We start from the raw sequence: 20,789 nt of genomic DNA, 5'->3' as shown, positions 1-20,789 counted from the left end.
AAAACTAGAGACCTAGGGGAATCCAAGATGGGGTGACTCGTGGGGCTCTGACCAGGTTCTGTTACCCAGAATCCTTTGCAAACCTCAAAAAGTGGCTAAAAAAACAAGTTTTCCTCACATTTCGGTGACAGAAAGTTCTGGAATCTGAGAGGAGCCACAAATTTCCTTCCACCCAGCGTTCCCCCAAGTCTCCCGATAAAAATTATACCTCACTTGTGTGGGTAGGCCTAGCGCCCGCGACAGGAAATACCCCAAAACACAACGTGGACACATCCCATTTTTTGACAAAATACAGAGCTGTTTTTTGCAAAGTGCCTACCTGTAGATTTTGGCCTCTAGCTCAGCCGGCACATAGGGAAACCTACAAAACCTGTGTATTTTTTAAAACTAGAGACCTAGGGGAATCCAAGATGGGGTGACTCGTGGGGCTCTGACCAGGTTCTGTTACCCAGAATCCTTTGCAAACCTCAAAAAGTGGCTAAAAAAACAAGTTTTCCTCACATTTCGGTGACAGAAAGTTGTGGAATCTGAGAGGAGCCACAAATTTCCTTCCACCCAGCGTTCCCCCAAGTCTCCCGATAAAAATGGTACCTCACTTGTGTGGGTAGGCTTAGCGCCCGCGACAGGAAATGCCCCAAAACACAACGTGGACATATCCCATTTTTTGACAAAATACAGAGCTGTTTTTTGCAAAGTGCCTACCTGTAGATTTTGGCCTCTATCTCAGCCGGCACATAGGGAAACCTACCAAACCTGTGCATTTTTTAAAACTAGAGACCTAGGGGAATCCAAGATGGGGTGACTCGTGGGGCTCTGACCAGGTTCTGTTACCCAGAATCCTTTGCAAACCTCAAAAAGTGGCTAAAAAAACAAGTTTTCCTCACATTTCGGTGACAGAAAGTTCTGGAATCTGAGAGGAGCCACAAATTTCCTTCCACCCAGCGTTCCCCCAAGTCTCCCGATAAAAATTATACCTCACTTGTGTGGGTAGGCCTAGCGCCCGCGACAGGAAATGCCCCAAAACACAACGTGGACACATCCCATTTTTTGACAAAATACAGAGCTGTTTTTTGCAAAGTGCCTACCTGTAGATTTTGGCCTCTAGCTCAGCCGGCACATAGGGAAACCTACAAAACCTGTGTATTTTTTAAAACTAGAGACCTAGGGGAATCCAAGATGGGGTGACTCGTGGGGCTCTGACCAGGTTCTGTTACCCAGAATCCTTTGCAAACCTCAAAAAGTGGCTAAAAAAACAAGTTTTCCTCACATTTCGGTGACAGAAAGTTGTGGAATCTGAGAGGAGCCACAAATTTCCTTCCACCCAGCGTTCCCCCAAGTCTCCCGATAAAAATGGTACCTCACTTGTGTGGGTAGGCCTAGCGCCCGCGATAGGAAATGCCCCAAAACACAACGTGGACACATCCCATTTTTTGACAAAATACAGAGCTGTTTTTTGCAAAGTGCCTACCTGTAGATTTTGGCCTCTAGCTCAGCCGGCACATAGGGAAACCTACCAAACCTGTGTATTTTTGAAAACTAGAGAGCTAGGGGAATCCAAGATGGGGTGACTCGTGGGGCTCTGACCAGGTTCTGTTACCCAGAATCCTTTGCAAACCTCAAAAAGTGGCTAAAAAAACAAGTTTTCCTCACATTTCGGTGACAGAAAGTTCTGGAATCTGAGAGGAGCCACAAATTTCCTTCCACCCAGCGTTCCCCCAAGTCTCCCGATAAAAATGGTACCTCACTTGTGTGGGTAGGCCTAGCGCCCGCGATAGGAAATGCCCCAAAACACAACGTGGACACATCCCATTTTTTGACAAAATACAGAGCTGTTTTTTGCAAAGTGCCTACCTGTAGATTTTGGCCTCTAGCTCAGCCGGCACATAGGGAAACCTACCAAACCTGTGCATTTTTTAAAACTAGCGACCTAGGGGAATCCAAGATGGGGTGACTCGTGGGGCTCTGACCAGGTTCTGTAACCCAGAATCCTTTGCAAACCTCAAAAAGTGGCTAAAAAAACAAGTTTTCCTCACATTTCGGTGACAGAAAGTTCTGGAATCTGAGAGGAGCCACAAATTTCCTTCCACCCAGCGTTCCCCCAAGTCTCCCGATAAAAATGATACCTCACTTGTGTGGGTAGGCCTAGAGCCCGCGACAGGAAATGCCCCAAAACACAACGTGGACACATCCAATTTTTTGACAAAATACAGAGCTGTTTTTTGCAAAGTGCCTACCTGTAGATTTTGGCCTCTAGCTCAGCCGGCACATAGGGAAACCTACCAAACCTGTGTATTTTTGAAAACTAGAGACCTAGGGGAATCCAAGATGGGGTGACTCGTGGGGCTCTGACCAGGTTCTGTTACCCAGAATCCTTTGCAAACCTCAATAAGTGGCTAAAAAAACAAGTTTTCCTCACATTTCGGTGACAGAAAGGTGTGGAATCTGAGAGGAGCCACAAATTTCCTTCCACCCAGCGTTCCCCCAAGTCTCCCGATAAAAATGGTACCTCACTTGTGTGGGTAGGCCTAGCGCCCGCGACAGGAAATGCCCCAAAACACAACGTGGACACATCCCATTTTTTGACAAAATACAGAGCTGTTTTTTGCAAAGTGCCTACCTGTAGATTTTGGCCTCTAGCTCAGCCGGCACATAGGGAAACCTACCAATCCTGTGTATTTTTTAAAACTAGAGACCTAGGGGAATCCAAGATGGGGTGACTCGTGGGGCTCTGACCAGGTTCTGTTACCCAGAATCCTTTGCAAACCTCAAAAAGTGGCTAAAAAAACAAGTTTTCCTCACATTTCGGTGACAGAAAGTTGTGGAATCTGAGAGGAGCCACAAATTTCCTTCCACCCAGCGTTCCCCCAAGTCTCCCGATAAAAATGGTACCTCACTTGTGTGGGTAGCCCTAGCGCCCGCGACAGGAAATGCCCCAAAACACAACGTGGACACATCCCATTTTTTGACAAAATACAGAGCTGTTTTTTGCAAAGTGCCTACCTGTAGATTTTGGCCTCTATCTCAGCCGGCACATAGGGAAACCTACCAAACCTGTGCATTTTTTAAAACTAGAGACCTAGGGGAATCCAAGATGGGGTGACTCGTGGGGCTCTGACCAGGTTCTGTTACCCAGAATCCTTTGCAAACCTCAAAAAGTGGCTAAAAAAACAAGTTTTCCTCACATTTCGGTGACAGAAAGTTCTGGAATCTGAGAGGAGCCACAAATTTCCTTCCACCCAGCGTTCCCCCAAGTCTCCCGATAAAAATTATACCTCACTTGTGTGGGTAGGCCTAGCGCCCGCGACAGGAAATGCCCCAAAACACAACGTGGACACATCCCATTTTTTGACAAAATACAGAGCTGTTTTTTGCAAAGTGCCTACCTGTAGATTTTGGCCTCTAGCTCAGCCGGCACATAGGGAAACCTACCAAACCTGTGTATTTTTTAAAACTAGAGACCTAGGGGAATCCAAGATGGGGTGACTCGTGGGGCTCTGACCAGGTTCTGTTACCCAGAATCCTTTGCAAACCTCAAAAAGTGGCTAAAAAAAGAAGTTTTCCTCACATTTCGGTGACAGAAAGTTGTGGAATCTGAGAGGAGCCACAAATTTCCTTCCACCCAGCGTTCCCCCAAGTCTCCCGATAAAAATGATACCTCACTTGTGTGGGTAGGCCTAGAGCCCGCGACAGGAAATGCCCCAAAACACAACGTGGACACATCCAATTTTTTGACAAAATACAGAGCTGTTTTTTGCAAAGTGCCTACCTGTAGATTTTGGCCTCTAGCTCAGCCGGCACATAGGGAAACCTACCAAACCTGTGTATTTTTGAAAACTAGAGACCTAGGGGAATCCAAGATGGGGTGACTCGTGGGGCTCTGACCAGGTTCTGTTACCCAGAATCCTTTGCAAACCTCAAAAAGTGGCTAAAAAAACATGTTTTCCTCACATTTCGGTGACACAAAGGTGTGGAATCTGAGAGGAGCCACAAATTACCTTCCACCCAGCGTTCCCCCAAGTCTCCCGATAAAAATGGTACCTCACTTGTTTGGGTAGGCCTAGCGCCCGCGACAGGGAATGCCCCAAAACACAACGTGGACACATCCCATTTTTTGACAAAATACAGAACTGTTTTTTGCAAAGTGCCTGCCTGTAGATTTTGGCCTCTAGCTCAGCCGGCACATAGGGAAACCTACCAAACCTGTGCATTTTTTAAAACTAGAGACCTAGGGGAATCCAAGATGGGGTGACTCGTGGGGCTCTGACCAGGTTCTGTTACCCAGAATCCTTTGCAAACCTCAAAAAGTGGCTAAAAAAACAAGTTTTCCTCAAATTTCTGTGACAGAAAGTTCTGGAATCTGAGAGGAGCCACAAATTTCCTTCCACCCAGCGTTCCCCCAAGTCTCCCGATAAAAATGATACCTCACTTGTGTGGGTAGGCCTAGCGCCCGCGACAGGAAATGCCCCAAAACACAACGTGGACACATCCCATTTTTTGACAAAATACAGAGCTGTTTTTTGCAAAGTGCCTACCTGTAGATTTTGGCCTCTAGCTCAGCCGGCACATAGGGAAACCTACCAAACCTGTGTATTTTTGAAAACTAGAGAGCTAGGGGAATCCAAGATGGGGTGACTCGTGGGGCTCTGACCAGGTTCTGTTACCAAGAATCCTTTGCAAACCTCAAAAAGTGGCTAAAAAAACAAGTTTTCCTCACATTTCGGTGACAGAAAGTTCTGGAATCTGAGAGAAGCCACAAATTTCCTTCCACCCAGCGTTCCCCCAAGTCTCCCGATAAAAATTATACCTCACTTGTGTGGGTAGGCCTAGCGCCCGCGACAGGAAATGCCCCAAAACACAACGTGGACACATCCCATTTTTTGACAAAATACAGAGCTGTTTTTTGCAAAGTGCCTACCTGTAGATTTTGGCCTCTAGCTCAGCCGGCACATAGGGAAACCTACCAAACCTGTGTATTTTTTAAAACTAGAGACCTAGGGGAATCCAAGATGGGGTGACTCGTGGGGCTCTGACCAGGTTCTGTTACCCAGAATCCTTTGCAAACCTCAAAAAGTGGCTAAAAAAACAAGTTTTCCTCAAATTTCTGTGACAGAAAGTTGTGGAATCTGAGAGGAGCCACAAATTTCCTTCCACCCAGCGTTCCCCCAAGTCTCCCGATAAAAATGATACCTCACTTGTGTGGGTAGGCCTAGCGCCCGCGACAGGAAATGCCCCAAAACACAACGTGGACTTATCCCATTTTTTGACAAAATACAGAGCTGTTTTTTGCAAAGTGCCTACCTGTAGATTTTGGCCTCTATCTCACCCGGCACATAGGGAAACCTACCAAACCTGTGCATTTTTTAAAACTAGAGACCTAGGGGAATCCAAGATGGGGTGACTCGTGGGGCTCTGACCAGGTTCTGTTACCCAGAATCCTTTGCAAACCTCAAAAAGTGGCTAAAAAAACAAGTTTTCCTCACATTTCGGTGACAGAAAGTTCTGGAATCTGAGAGTAGCCACAAATTTCCTTCCACCCAGCGTTCCCCCAAGTCTCCCGATAAAAATTATACTTCACTTGTGTGGGTAGGCCTAGCGCCCGCGACAGGAAATACCCCAAAACACAACGTGGACACATCCCATTTTTTGACAAAATACAGAGCTGTTTTTTGCAAAGTGCCTACCTGTAGATTTTGGCCTCTAGCTCAGCCGGCACATAGGGAAACCTACAAAACCTGTGTATTTTTTAAAACTAGAGACCTAGGGGAATCCAAGATGGGGTGACTCGTGGGGCTCTGACCAGGTTCTGTTACCCAGAATCCTTTGCAAACCTCAAAAAGTGGCTAAAAAAACAAGTTTTCCTCACATTTCGGTGACAGAAAGTTGTGGAATCTGAGAGGAGCCACAAATTTCCTTCCACCCAGCGTTCCCCCAAGTCTCCCGATAAAAATGGTACCTCACTTGTGTGGGTAGGCCTAGCGCCCGCGATAGGAAATGCCCCAAAACACAACGTGGACACATCCCATTTTTTGACAAAATACAGAGCTGTTTTTTGCAAAGTGCCTACCTGTAGATTTTGGCCTCTAGCTCAGCCGGCACATAGGGAAACCTACCAAACCTGTGTATTTTTGAAAACTAGAGAGCTAGGGGAATCCAAGATGGGGTGACTCGTGGGGCTCTGACCAGGTTCTGTTACCCAGAATCCTTTGCAAACCTCAAAAAGTGGCTAAAAAAACAAGTTTTCCTCACATTTCGGTGACAGAAAGTTCTGGAATCTGAGAGGAGCCACAAATTTCCTTCCACCCAGCGTTCCCCCAAGTCTCCCGATAAAAATGGTACCTCACTTGTGTGGGTAGGCCTAGCGCCCGCGATAGGAAATGCCCCAAAACACAACGTGGACACATCCCATTTTTTGACAAAATACAGAGCTGTTTTTTGCAAAGTGCCTACCTGTAGATTTTGGCCTCTAGCTCAGCCGGCACATAGGGAAACCTACCAAACCTGTGCATTTTTTAAAACTAGCGACCTAGGGGAATCCAAGATGGGGTGACTCGTGGGGCTCTGACCAGGTTCTGTAACCCAGAATCCTTTGCAAACCTCAAAAAGTGGCTAAAAAAACAAGTTTTCCTCACATTTCGGTGACAGAAAGTTCTGGAATCTGAGAGGAGCCACAAATTTCCTTCCACCCAGCGTTCCCCCAAGTCTCCCGATAAAAATGATACCTCACTTGTGTGGGTAGGCCTAGAGCCCGCGACAGGAAATGCCCCAAAACACAACGTGGACACATCCAATTTTTTGACAAAATACAGAGCTGTTTTTTGCAAAGTGCCTACCTGTAGATTTTGGCCTCTAGCTCAGCCGGCACATAGGGAAACCTACCAAACCTGTGTATTTTTGAAAACTAGAGACCTAGGGGAATCCAAGATGGGGTGACTCGTGGGGCTCTGACCAGGTTCTGTTACCCAGAATCCTTTGCAAACCTCAATAAGTGGCTAAAAAAACAAGTTTTCCTCACATTTCGGTGACAGAAAGGTGTGGAATCTGAGAGGAGCCACAAATTTCCTTCCACCCAGCGTTCCCCCAAGTCTCCCGATAAAAATGGTACCTCACTTGTGTGGGTAGGCCTAGCGCCCGCGACAGGAAATGCCCCAAAACACAACGTGGACACATCCCATTTTTTGACAAAATACAGAGCTGTTTTTTGCAAAGTGCCTACCTGTAGATTTTGGCCTCTAGCTCAGCCGGCACATAGGGAAACCTACCAATCCTGTGTATTTTTTAAAACTAGAGACCTAGGGGAATCCAAGATGGGGTGACTCGTGGGGCTCTGACCAGGTTCTGTTACCCAGAATCCTTTGCAAACCTCAAAAAGTGGCTAAAAAAACAAGTTTTCCTCACATTTCGGTGACAGAAAGTTGTGGAATCTGAGAGGAGCCACAAATTTCCTTCCACCCAGCGTTCCCCCAAGTCTCCCGATAAAAATGGTACCTCACTTGTGTGGGTAGCCCTAGCGCCCGCGACAGGAAATGCCCCAAAACACAACGTGGACACATCCCATTTTTTGACAAAATACAGAGCTGTTTTTTGCAAAGTGCCTACCTGTAGATTTTGGCCTCTATCTCAGCCGGCACATAGGGAAACCTACCAAACCTGTGCATTTTTTAAAACTAGAGACCTAGGGGAATCCAAGATGGGGTGACTCGTGGGGCTCTGACCAGGTTCTGTTACCCAGAATCCTTTGCAAACCTCAAAAAGTGGCTAAAAAAACAAGTTTTCCTCACATTTCGGTGACAGAAAGTTCTGGAATCTGAGAGGAGCCACAAATTTCCTTCCACCCAGCGTTCCCCCAAGTCTCCCGATAAAAATTATACCTCACTTGTGTGGGTAGGCCTAGCGCCCGCGACAGGAAATGCCCCAAAACACAACGTGGACACATCCCATTTTTTGACAAAATACAGAGCTGTTTTTTGCAAAGTGCCTACCTGTAGATTTTGGCCTCTAGCTCAGCCGGCACATAGGGAAACCTACCAAACCTGTGTATTTTTTAAAACTAGAGACCTAGGGGAATCCAAGATGGGGTGACTCGTGGGGCTCTGACCAGGTTCTGTTACCCAGAATCCTTTGCAAACCTCAAAAAGTGGCTAAAAAAAGAAGTTTTCCTCACATTTCGGTGACAGAAAGTTGTGGAATCTGAGAGGAGCCACAAATTTCCTTCCACCCAGCGTTCCCCCAAGTCTCCCGATAAAAATGATACCTCACTTGTGTGGGTAGGCCTAGAGCCCGCGACAGGAAATGCCCCAAAACACAACGTGGACACATCCAATTTTTTGACAAAATACAGAGCTGTTTTTTGCAAAGTGCCTACCTGTAGATTTTGGCCTCTAGCTCAGCCGGCACATAGGGAAACCTACCAAACCTGTGTATTTTTGAAAACTAGAGACCTAGGGGAATCCAAGATGGGGTGACTCGTGGGGCTCTGACCAGGTTCTGTTACCCAGAATCCTTTGCAAACCTCAAAAAGTGGCTAAAAAAACATGTTTTCCTCACATTTCGGTGACACAAAGGTGTGGAATCTGAGAGGAGCCACAAATTACCTTCCACCCAGCGTTCCCCCAAGTCTCCCGATAAAAATGGTACCTCACTTGTTTGGGTAGGCCTAGCGCCCGCGACAGGGAATGCCCCAAAACACAACGTGGACACATCCCATTTTTTGACAAAATACAGAACTGTTTTTTGCAAAGTGCCTGCCTGTAGATTTTGGCCTCTAGCTCAGCCGGCACATAGGGAAACCTACCAAACCTGTGCATTTTTTAAAACTAGAGACCTAGGGGAATCCAAGATGGGGTGACTCGTGGGGCTCTGACCAGGTTCTGTTACCCAGAATCCTTTGCAAACCTCAAAAAGTGGCTAAAAAAACAAGTTTTCCTCAAATTTCTGTGACAGAAAGTTCTGGAATCTGAGAGGAGCCACAAATTTCCTTCCACCCAGCGTTCCCCCAAGTCTCCCGATAAAAATGATACCTCACTTGTGTGGGTAGGCCTAGCGCCCGCGACAGGAAATGCCCCAAAACACAACGTGGACACATCCCATTTTTTGACAAAATACAGAGCTGTTTTTTGCAAAGTGCCTACCTGTAGATTTTGGCCTCTAGCTCAGCCGGCACATAGGGAAACCTACCAAACCTGTGTATTTTTGAAAACTAGAGAGCTAGGGGAATCCAAGATGGGGTGACTCGTGGGGCTCTGACCAGGTTCTGTTACCAAGAATCCTTTGCAAACCTCAAAAAGTGGCTAAAAAAACAAGTTTTCCTCACATTTCGGTGACAGAAAGTTCTGGAATCTGAGAGAAGCCACAAATTTCCTTCCACCCAGCGTTCCCCCAAGTCTCCCGATAAAAATTATACCTCACTTGTGTGGGTAGGCCTAGCGCCCGCGACAGGAAATGCCCCAAAACACAACGTGGACACATCCCATTTTTTGACAAAATACAGAGCTGTTTTTTGCAAAGTGCCTACCTGTAGATTTTGGCCTCTAGCTCAGCCGGCACATAGGGAAACCTACCAAACCTGTGTATTTTTTAAAACTAGAGACCTAGGGGAATCCAAGATGGGGTGACTCGTGGGGCTCTGACCAGGTTCTGTTACCCAGAATCCTTTGCAAACCTCAAAAAGTGGCTAAAAAAAACAAGTTTTCCTCAAATTTCTGTGACAGAAAGTTGTGGAATCTGAGAGGAGCCACAAATTTCCTTCCACCCAGCGTTCCCCCAAGTCTCCCGATAAAAATGATACCTCACTTGTGTGGGTAGGCCTAGCGCCCGCGACAGGAAATGCCCCAAAACACAACGTGGACTTATCCCATTTTTTGACAAAATACAGAGCTGTTTTTTGCAAAGTGCCTACCTGTAGATTTTGGCCTCTATCTCACCCGGCACATAGGGAAACCTACCAAACCTGTGCATTTTTTAAAACTAGAGACCTAGGGGAATCCAAGATGGGGTGACTCGTGGGGCTCTGACCAGGTTCTGTTACCCAGAATCCTTTGCAAACCTCAAAAAGTGGCTAAAAAAACAAGTTTTCCTCACATTTCGGTGACAGAAAGTTCTGGAATCTGAGAGTAGCCACAAATTTCCTTCCACCCAGCGTTCCCCCAAGTCTCCCGATAAAAATTATACTTCACTTGTGTGGGTAGGCCTAGCGCCCGCGACAGGAAATACCCCAAAACACAACGTGGACACATCCCATTTTTTGACAAAATACAGAGCTGTTTTTTGCAAAGTGCCTACCTGTAGATTTTGGCCTCTAGCTCAGCCGGCACATAGGGAAACCTACAAAACCTGTGTATTTTTTAAAACTAGAGACCTAGGGGAATCCAAGATGGGGTGACTCGTGGGGCTCTGACCAGGTTCTGTTACCCAGAATCCTTCGCAAACCTCAAAAAGTGGCTAAAAAAACAAGTTTTCCTCACATTTCGGTGACAGAAAGTTGTGGAATCTGAGAGGAGCCACAAATTTCCTTCCACCCAGCGTTCCCCCAAGTCTCCCGATAAAAATGGTACCTCACTTGTGTGGGTAGGCCTAGCGCCCGCGACAGGAAATGCCCCAAAACACAACGTGGACACATCCCATTTTTTGACAAAATACAGAGCTGTTTTTTGCAAAGTGCCTACCTGTAGATTTTGGCCTCTAGCTCAGCCGGCACATAGGGAAACCTACCAAACCTGTGTATTTTTGAAAACTAGAGAGCTAGGGGAATCCAAGATGGGGTGACTCGTGGGGCTCTGACCAGGTTCTGTTACCCAGAATCCTTTGCAAACCTCAAAAAGTGGCTAAAAAAACAAGTTTTCCTCACATTTCGGTGACAGAAAGTTCTGGAATCTGAGAGGAGCCACAAATTTCCTTCCACCCAGCGTTCCCCCAAGTCTCCCGATAAAAATTATACCTCACTTGTGTGGGTAGGCCTAGCGCCCGCGACAGGAAATGCCCCAAAACACAACGTGGACACATCCCATTTTTTGACAAAATACAGAGCTGTTTTTTGCAAAGTGCCTACCTGTAGATTTTGGCCTCTAGCTCAGCCGGCACATAGGGAAACCTACCAAACCTGTGTATTTTTGAAAACTAGAGACCTAGGGGAATCCAAGATGGGGTGACTCGTGGGGCTCTGACCAGGTTCTGTTACCCAGAATCCTTTGCAAACCTCAAAAAGTGGCTAAAAAAAGAAGTTTTCCTCACATTTCGGTGACAGAAAGTTGTGGAATCTGAGAGGAGCCACAAATTTCCTTCCACCCAGCGTTCCCCCAAGTCTCCCGATAAAAATGATACCTCACTTGTGTGGGTAGGCCTAGAGCCCGCGACAGGAAATGCCCCAAAACACAACGTGGACACATCCAATTTTTTGACAAAATACAGAGCTGTTTTTTGCAAAGTGCCTACCTGTAGATTTTGGCCTCTAGCTCAGCCGGCACATAGGGAAACCTACCAAACCTGTGTATTTTTGAAAACTAGAGACCTAGGGGAATCCAAGATGGGGTGACTCGTGGGGCTCTGACCAGGTTCTGTTACCCAGAATCCTTTGCAAACCTCAATAAGTGGCTAAAAAAACAAGTTTTCCTCACATTTCGGTGACAGAAAGGTGTGGAATCTGAGAGGAGCCACAAATTTCCTTCCACCCAGCGTTCCCCCAAGTCTCCCGATAAAAATGGTACCTCACTTGTGTGGGTAGGCCTAGCGCCCGCGACAGGAAATGCCCCAAAACACAACGTGGACACATCCCATTTTTTGACAAAATACAGAGCTGTTTTTTGCAAAGTGCCTACCTGTAGATTTTGGCCTCTAGCTCAGCCGGCACATAGGGAAACCTACCAAACCTGTGTATTTTTTAAAACTAGAGACCTAGGGGAATCCAAGATGGGGTGACTCGTGGGGCTCTGACCAGGTTCTGTTACCCAGAATCCTTTGCAAACCTCAAAAAGTGGCTAGAAAAAGAAGTTTTCCTCACATTTCGGTGACAGAAAGTTGTGGAATCTGAGAGGAGCCACAAATTTCCTTCCACCCAGCGTTCCCCCAAGTCTCCCGATAAAAATGATACCTCACTTGTGTGGGTAGGCCTAGAGCCCGCGACAGGAAATGCCCCAAAACACAACGTGGACACATCCAATTTTTTGACAAAATACAGAGCTGTTTTTTGCAAAGTGCCTACCTGTAGATTTTGGCCTCTAGCTCAGCCGGCACATAGGGAAACCTACCAAACCTGTGTATTTTTGAAAACTAGAGACCTAGGGGAATCCAAGATGGGGTGACTCGTGGGGCTCTGACCAGGTTCTGTTACCCAGAATCCTTTGCAAACCTCAATAAGTGGCTAAAAAAACAAGTTTTCCTCACATTTCGGTGACAGAAAGGTGTGGAATCTGAGAGGAGCCACAAATTTCCTTCCACCCAGCGTTCCCCCAAGTCTCCCGATAAAAATGGTACCTCACTTGTGTGGGTAGGCCTAGCGCCCGCGACAGGAAATGCCCCAAAACACAACGTGGACACATCCCATTTTTTGACAAAATACAGAGCTGTTTTTTGCAAAGTGCCTACCTGTAGATTTTGGCCTCTAGCTCAGCCGGCACATAGGGAAACCTACCAATCCTGTGTATTTTTTAAAACTAGAGACCTAGGGGAATCCAAGATGGGGTGACTCGTGGGGCTCTGACCAGGTTCTGTTACCCAGAATCCTTTGCAAACCTCAAAAAGTGGCTAAAAAAACAAGTTTTCCTCACATTTCGGTGACAGAAAGTTGTGGAATCTGAGAGGAGCCACAAATTTCCTTCCACCCAGCGTTCCCCCAAGTCTCCCGATAAAAATGGTACCTCACTTGTGTGGGTAGGCCTAGCGCCCGCGATAGGAAATGCCCCAAAACACAACGTGGACACATCCCATTTTTTGACAAAATACAGAGCTGTTTTTTGCAAAGTGCCTACCTGTAGATTTTGGCCTCTAGCTCAGCCGGCACATAGGGAAACCTACCAATCCTGTGTATTTTTTAAAACTAGAGACCTAGGGGAATCCAAGATGGGGTGACTCGTGGGGCTCTGACCAGGTTCTGTTACCCAGAATCCTTTGCAAACCTCAAAAAGTGGCTAAAAAAACAAGTTTTCCTCACATTTCGGTGACAGAAAGTTGTGGAATCTGAGAGGAGCCACAAATTTCCTTCCACCCAGCGTTCCCCCAAGTCTCCCGATAAAAATGGTACCTCACTTGTGTGGGTAGGCCTAGCGCCCGCGATAGGAAATGCCCCAAAACACAACGTGGACACATCCCATTTTTTGACAAAATACAGAGCTGTTTTTTGCAAAGTGCCTACCTGTAGATTTTGGCCTCTAGCTCAGCCGGCACATAGGGAAACCTACCAAACCTGTGTATTTTTTAAAACTAGAGACCTAGGGGAATCCAAGATGGGGTGACTCGTGGGGCTCTGACCAGGTTCTGTTACCCAGAATCCTTTGCAAACCTCAAAAAGTGGCTAAAAAAAGAAGTTTTCCTCACATTTCGGTGACAGAAAGTTGTGGAATCTGAGAGGAGCCACAAATTTCCTTCCACCCAGCGTTCCCCCAAGTCTCCTGATAAAAATGATACCTCACTTGTGTGGGTAGGCCTAGCGCCCGCGACAGGAAATGCCCCAAAACACAACGTGGACACATCCCATTTTTTGACAAAATACAGAGCTGTTTTTTGCAAAGTGCCTACCTGTAGATTTTGGCCTCTAGCTCAGCCGGCACATAGGGAAACCTACCAAACCTGTGTATTTTTTAAAACTAGAGACCTAGGGGAATCCAAGATGGGGTGACTCGTGGGGCTCTGACCAGGTTCTGTTACCCAGAATCCTTTGCAAACCTCAAAAAGTGGCTAAAAAAACAAGTTTTCCTCACATTTCGGTGACAGAAAGTTGTGGAATCTGAGAGGAGCCACAAATTTCCTTCCACCCAGCGTTCCCCCAAGTCTCCCGATAAAAATGATACCTCACTTGTGTGGGTAGGCCTAGAGCCCGCGACAGGAAATGCCCCAAAACACAACATGGACACATCCCTTTTTTGACAAAATACAGAGCTGTTTTTTGCAAAGTGCCTACCTGTAGATTTTGGCCTCTAGCTCAGCCGGCACATAGGGAAACCTACCAAACCTGTGTATTTTTGGAAACTAGAGACCTAGGGGAATCCAAGATGGGGTGACTCGTGGGGCTCTGACCAGGTTCTGTTACCCAGAATCCTTTGCAAACCTCAATAAGTGGCTAAAAAAACAAGTTTTCCTCACATTTCGGTGACAGAAAGTTCTGGAATCTGAGAGGAGCCACAAATTTCCTTCCACCCAGCGTTCCCCCAAGTCTCCCGATAAAAATGGTACCTCACTTGTGTGGGTAGCCCTAGCGCCCGCGACAGGAAATGCCCCAAAACACAACGTGGACACATCCCATTTTTTGACAAAATACAGAGCTGTTTTTTGCAAAGTGCCTACCTGTAGATTTTGGCCTCTATCTCACCCGGCACATAGGGAAACCTACCAAACCTGTGCATTTTTTAAAACTAGAGACCTAGGGGAATCCAAGATGGGGTGACTCGTGGGGCTCTGACCAGGTTCTGTTACCCAGAATCCTTTGCAAACCTCAAAAAGTGGCTAAAAAAACAAGTTTTCCTCACATTTCGGTGACAGAAAGTTGTGGAATCTGAGAGGAGCCACAAATTTCCTTCCACCCAGCGTTCCCCCAAGTCTCCCGATAAAAATTATACCTCACTTGTGTGGGTAGGCCTAGCGCCCGCGATAGGAAATGCCCCAAAACACAACGTGGACACATCCCATTTTTTGACAAAATACAGAGCTGTTTTTTGCAAAGTGCCTACCTGTAGATTTTGGCCTCTAGCTCAGCCGGCACATAGGGAAACCTACCAATCCTGTGTATTTTTTAAAACTAGAGACCTAGGGGAATCCAAGATGGGGTGACTCGTGGGGCTCTGACCAGGTTCTGTTACCCAGAATCCTTTGCAAACCTCAAAAAGTGGCTAAAAAAACAAGTTTTCCTCACATTTCGGTGACAGAAAGTTGTGGAATCTGAGAGGAGCCACAAATTTCCTTCCACCCAGCGTTCCCCCAAGTCTCCCGATAAAAATGGTACCTCACTTGTGTGGGTAGGCCTAGCGCCCGCGATAGGAAATGCCCCAAAACACAACGTGGACACATCCCATTTTTTGACAAAATACAGAGCTGTTTTTTGCAAAGTGCCTACCTGTAGATTTTGGCCTCTAGCTCAGCCGGCACATAGGGAAACCTACCAAACCTGTGTATTTTTTAAAACTAGAGACCTAGGGGAATCCAAGATGGGGTGACTCGTGGGGCTCTGACCAGGTTCTGTTACCCAGAATCCTTTGCAAACCTCAAAAAGTGGCTAAAAAAATAAGTTTTCCTCACATTTCGGTGACACAAAGGTGTGGAATCTGAGAGGAGCCACAAATTACCTTCCACCCAGCGTTCCCCCAAGTCTCCCGATAAAAATGGTACCTCACTTGTTTGGGTAGGCCTAGCGCCCGCGACAGGGAATGCCCCAAAACACAACGTGGACACATCCCATTTTTTGACAAAATACAGAACTGTTTTTTGCAAAGTGCCTGCCTGTAGATTTTGGCCTCTAGCTCAGCCGGCACATAGGGAAACCTACCAAACCTGTGCATTTTTCAAAACTAGAGACCTAGGGGAATCCAAGATGGGGTGACTCGTGGGGCTCTGACCAGGTTCTGTTACCCAGAATCCTTTGCAAACCTCAAAAAGTGGCTAAAAAAACAAGTTTTCCTCAAATTTCTATGACAGAAAGTTCTGGAATCTGAGAGGAGCCACAAATTTCCTTCCACCCAGCGTTCCCCCAAGTCTCCCGATAAAAATGATACCTCACTTGTGTGGGTAGGCCTAGCGCCCGCGACAGGAAATGCCCCAAAACACAACGTGGACACATCCCATTTTTTGACAAAATACAGAGCTGTTTTTTGCAAAGTGCCTACCTGTAGATTTTGGCCTCTAGCTCAGCCGGCACATAGGGAAACCTACCAAACCTGTGTATTTTTTAAAACTAGAGAGCTAGGGGAATCCAAGATGGGGTGACTCGTGGGGCTCTGACCAGGTTCTGTTACCAAGAATCCTTTGCAAACCTCAAAAAGTGGCTAAAAAAACAAGTTTTCCTCACATTTCGGTGACAGAAAGTTCTGAAATCTGAGAGAAGCCACAAATTTCCTTCCACCCAGCGTTCCCCCAAGTCTCCCGATAAAAATTATACCTCACTTGTGTGGGTAGGCCTAGCGCCCGCGACAGGAAATGCCCCAAAACACAACGTGGACACATCCCATTTTTTGACAAAATACAGAGCTGTTTTTTGCAAAGTGCCTACCTGTAGATTTTGGCCTCTAGCTCAGCCGGCACATAGGGAAACCTACCAAACCTGTGTATTTTTTAAAACTAGAGACCTAGGGGAATCCAAGATGGGGTGACTCGTGGGGCTCTGACCAGGTTCTGTTACCCAGAATCCTTTGCAAACCTCAAAAAGTGGCTAAAAAAACAAGTTTTCCTCAAATTTCTGTGACAGAAAGTTCTGGAATCTGAGAGGAGCCACAAATTTCCTTCCACCCAGCGTTCCCCCAAGTCTCCCGATAAAAATGATACCTCACTTGTGTGGGTAGGCCTAGCGCCCGCGACAGGAAATGCCCCAAAACACAACGTGGACTTATCCCATTTTTTGACAAAATACAGAGCTGTTTTTTGCAAAGTGCCTACCTGTAGATTTTGGCCTCTATCTCACCCGGCACATAGGGAAACCTACCAAACCTGTGCATTTTTTAAAACTAGAGACCTAGGGGAATCCAAGATGGGGTGACTCGTGGGGCTCTGACCAGGTTCTGTTACCCAGAATCCTTTGCAAACCTCAAAAAGTGGCTAAAAAAACAAGTTTTCCTCACATTTCGGTGACAGAAAGTTCTGGAATCTGAGAGTAGCCACAAATTTCCTTCCACCCAGCGTTCCCCCAAGTCTCCCGATAAAAATTATACTTCACTTGTGTGGGTAGGCCTAGCGCCCGCGACAGGAAATACCCCAAAACACAACGTGGACACATCCCATTTTTTGACAAAATACAGAGCTGTTTTTTGCAAAGTGCCTACCTGTAGATTTTGGCCTCTAGCTCAGCCGGCACATAGGGAAACCTACAAAACCTGTGTATTTTTTAAAACTAGAGACCTAGGGGAATCCAAGATGGGGTGACTCGTGGGGCTCTGACCAGGTTCTGTTACCCAGAATCCTTCGCAAACCTCAAAAAGTGGCTAAAAAAACAAGTTTTCCTCACATTTCGGTGACAGAAAGTTGTGGAATCTTAGAGGAGCCACAAATTTCCTTCCACCCAGCGTTCCCCCAAGTCTCCCGATAAAAATTATACCTCACTTGTGTGGGTAGGCCTAGCGCCCGCGACAGGAAATGCCCCAAAACACAACGTGGACACATCCCATTTTTTGACAAAATACAGAGCTGTTTTTTGCAAAGTGCCTACCTGTAGATTTTGGCCTCTAGCTCAGCCGGCACATAGGGAAACCTACCAAACCTGTGTATTTTTTAAAACTAGAGACCTAGGGGAATCCAAGATGGGGTGACTCGTGGGGCTCTGACCAGGTTCTGTTACCCAGAATCCTTTGCAAACCTCAAAAAGTGGCTAAAAAAAGAAGTTTTCCTCACATTTCGGTGACAGAAAGTTGTGGAATCTGAGAGGAGCCACAAATGTCCTTCCACCCAGCGTTCCCCCAAGTCTCCCGATAAAAATGATACCTCACTTGTGTGGGTAGGCCTAGAGCCCGCGACAGGAAATGCCCCAAAACACAACGTGGACACATCCCATTTTTTGACAAAATACAGAGCTGTTTTTTGCAAAGTGCCTACCTGTAGATTTTGGCCTCTAGCTCAGCCGGCACATAGGGAAACCTACCAAACCTGTGTATTTTTTAAAACTAGAGACCTAGGGGAATCCAAGATGGGGTGACTCGTGGGGCTCTGACCAGGTTCTGTTACCCAGAATCCTTTGCAAACCTCAAAAAGTGGCTAAAAAAACAAGTTTTCCTCACATTTCGGTGACAGAAAGGTGTGGAATCTGAGAGGAGCCACAAATTTCCTTCCACCCAGCGTTCCCCCAAGTCTCCCGATAAAAATGGTACCTCACTTGTGTGGGTAGGCCTAGCGCCCGCGACAGGAAATGCCCCAAAACACAACGTGGACACATCCCATTTTTTGACAAAATACAGAGCTGTTTTTTGCAAAGTGCGTACCTGTAGATTTTGGCCTCTAGCTCAGCCGGCACATAGGGAAACCTACCAAACCTGTGTATTTTTGAAAACTAGAGAGCTAGGGGAATCCAAGATGGGGTGACTCGTGGGGCTCTGACCAGGTTCTGTTACCCAGAATCCTTTGCAAACCTCAAAAAGTGGCTAAAAAAACAAGTTTTCCTCACATTTCGGTGACAGAAAGTTGTGGAATCTGAGAGGAGCCACAAATTTCCTTCCACCCAGCGTTCCCCCAAGTCTCCCGATAAAAATTATACCTCACTTGTGTGGGTAGGCCTAGCGCCCGCGACAGGAAATGCCCCAAAACACAACGTGGACACATCCCATTTTTTGACAAAATACAGAGCTGTTTTTTGCAAAGTGCCTACCTGTAGATTTTGGCCTCTAGCTCAGCCGGCACATAGGGAAACCTACCAAACCTGTGTATTTTTTAAAACTAGAGACCTAGGGGAATCCAAGATGGGGTGACTCGTGGGGCTCTGACCAGGTTCTGTTACCCAGAATCCTTTGCAAACCTCAAAAAGTGGCTAAAAAAAGAAGTTTTCCTCACATTTCGGTGACAGAAAGTTGTGGAATCTGAGAGGAGCCACAAATGTCCTTCCACCCAGCGTTCCCCCAAGTCTCCCGATAAAAATGATACCTCACTTGTGTGGGTAGGCCTAGAGCCCGCGACAGGAAATGCCCCAAAACACAACGTGGACACATCCAATTTTTTGACAAAATACAGAGCTGTTTTTTGCAAAGTGCCTACCTGTAGATTTTGGCCTCTAGCTCAGCCGGCACATAGGGAAACCTACCAAACCTGTGTATTTTTGAAAACTAGAGACCTAGGGGAATCCAAGATGGGGTGACTCGTGGGGCTCTGACCAGGTTCTGTTACCCAGAATCCTTTGCAAACCTCAAAAAGTGGCTAAAAAAACAAGTTTTCCTCACATTTCGGTGACAGAAAGGTGTGGAATCTGAGAGGAGCCACAAATTTCCTTCCACCCAGCGTTCCCCCAAGTCTCCCGATAAAAATGGTACCTCACTTGTGTGGGTAGGCCTAGCGCCCGCGACAGGAAATGCCCCAAAACACAACGTGGACACATCCAATTTTTTGACAAAATACAGAGCTGTTTTTTGCAAAGTGCCTACCTGTAGATTTTGGCCTCTAGCTCAGCCGGCACATAGGGAAACCTACCAAACCTGTGTATTTTTGAAAACTAGAGACCTAGGGGAATCCAAGATGGGGTGACTCGTGGGGCTCTGACCAGGTTCTGTTACCCAGAATCCTTTGCAAACCTCAAAAAGTGGCTAAAAAAACAAGTTTTCCTCACATTTCGGTGACAGAAAGGTGTGGAATCTGAGAGGAGCCACAAATTTCCTTCCACCCAGCGTTCCCCCAAGTCTCCCGATAAAAATGGTACCTCACTTGTGTGGGTAGGCCTAGCGCCCGCGACAGGAAATGCCCCAAAACACAACGTGGACACATCCCATTTTTTGACAAAATACAGAGCTGTTTTTTGCAAAGTGCCTACCTGTAGATTTTGGCCTCTAGCTCAGCCGGCACATAGGGAAACCTACCAAACCTGTGTATTTTTGAAAACTAGAGACCTAGGGGAATCCAAGATGGGGTGACTCGTGGGGCTCCGACCAGGTTCTGTTACCCAGAATCCTTTGCAAACCTCAAAAAGTGGCTAAAAAAACAAGTTTTCCTCACATTTCCGTGACAGAAAGGTGTGGAATCTGAGAGGAGCCACAAATTTCCTTCCACCCAGCATTCCCCCAAGTCTCCCGATAAAAATGGTACCTCACTTGTGTGGGTAGGCCTAGCGCCCGCGACAGGAAATGCCCCAAAACACAACGTGGACATATCCCATTTTTTGACAAAATACAGAGCTGTTTTTTGCAAAGTGCCTACCTGTAGATTTTGGCCTCTATCTCAGCCGGCACATAGGGAAACCTACCAAACCTGTGCATTTTTTAAAACTAGAGACCTAGGGGAATCCAAGATGGGGTGACTCGTGGGGCTCTGACCAGGTTCTGTTACACAGAATCCTTTGCAAACCTCAAAAAGTGGCTAAAAAAACAAGTTTTCCTCACATTTCGGTGACAGAAAGTTCTGGAATCTGAGAGGAGCCACAAATTTCCTTCCACCCAGCGTTCCCCCAAGTCTCCCGATAAAAATGATACCTCACTTGTGTGGGTAGGCCTAGCGCCCGCGACAGGAAATGCCCCAAAACACAACGTGGACACATCCCATTTTTTGACAAAATACAGAGCTGTTTTTTGCAAAGTGCCTACCTGTAGATTTTGGCCTCTAGCTCAGCCGGCACATAGGGAAACCTACAAAACCTGTGTATTTTTTAAAACTAGAGACCTAGGGGAATCCAAGATGGGGTGACTCGTGGGGCTCTGACCAGGTTCTGTTACCCAGAATCCTTTGCAAACCTCAAAAAGTGGCTAAAAAAACAC

Source organism: Pleurodeles waltl, chromosome 3_1, assembly GCF_031143425.1.
Source record: "Pleurodeles waltl isolate 20211129_DDA chromosome 3_1, aPleWal1.hap1.20221129, whole genome shotgun sequence".
NCBI lineage: Eukaryota > Metazoa > Chordata > Amphibia > Caudata > Salamandridae > Pleurodeles > Pleurodeles waltl.
Note: the sequence above shows the minus strand (reverse complement) of the source record.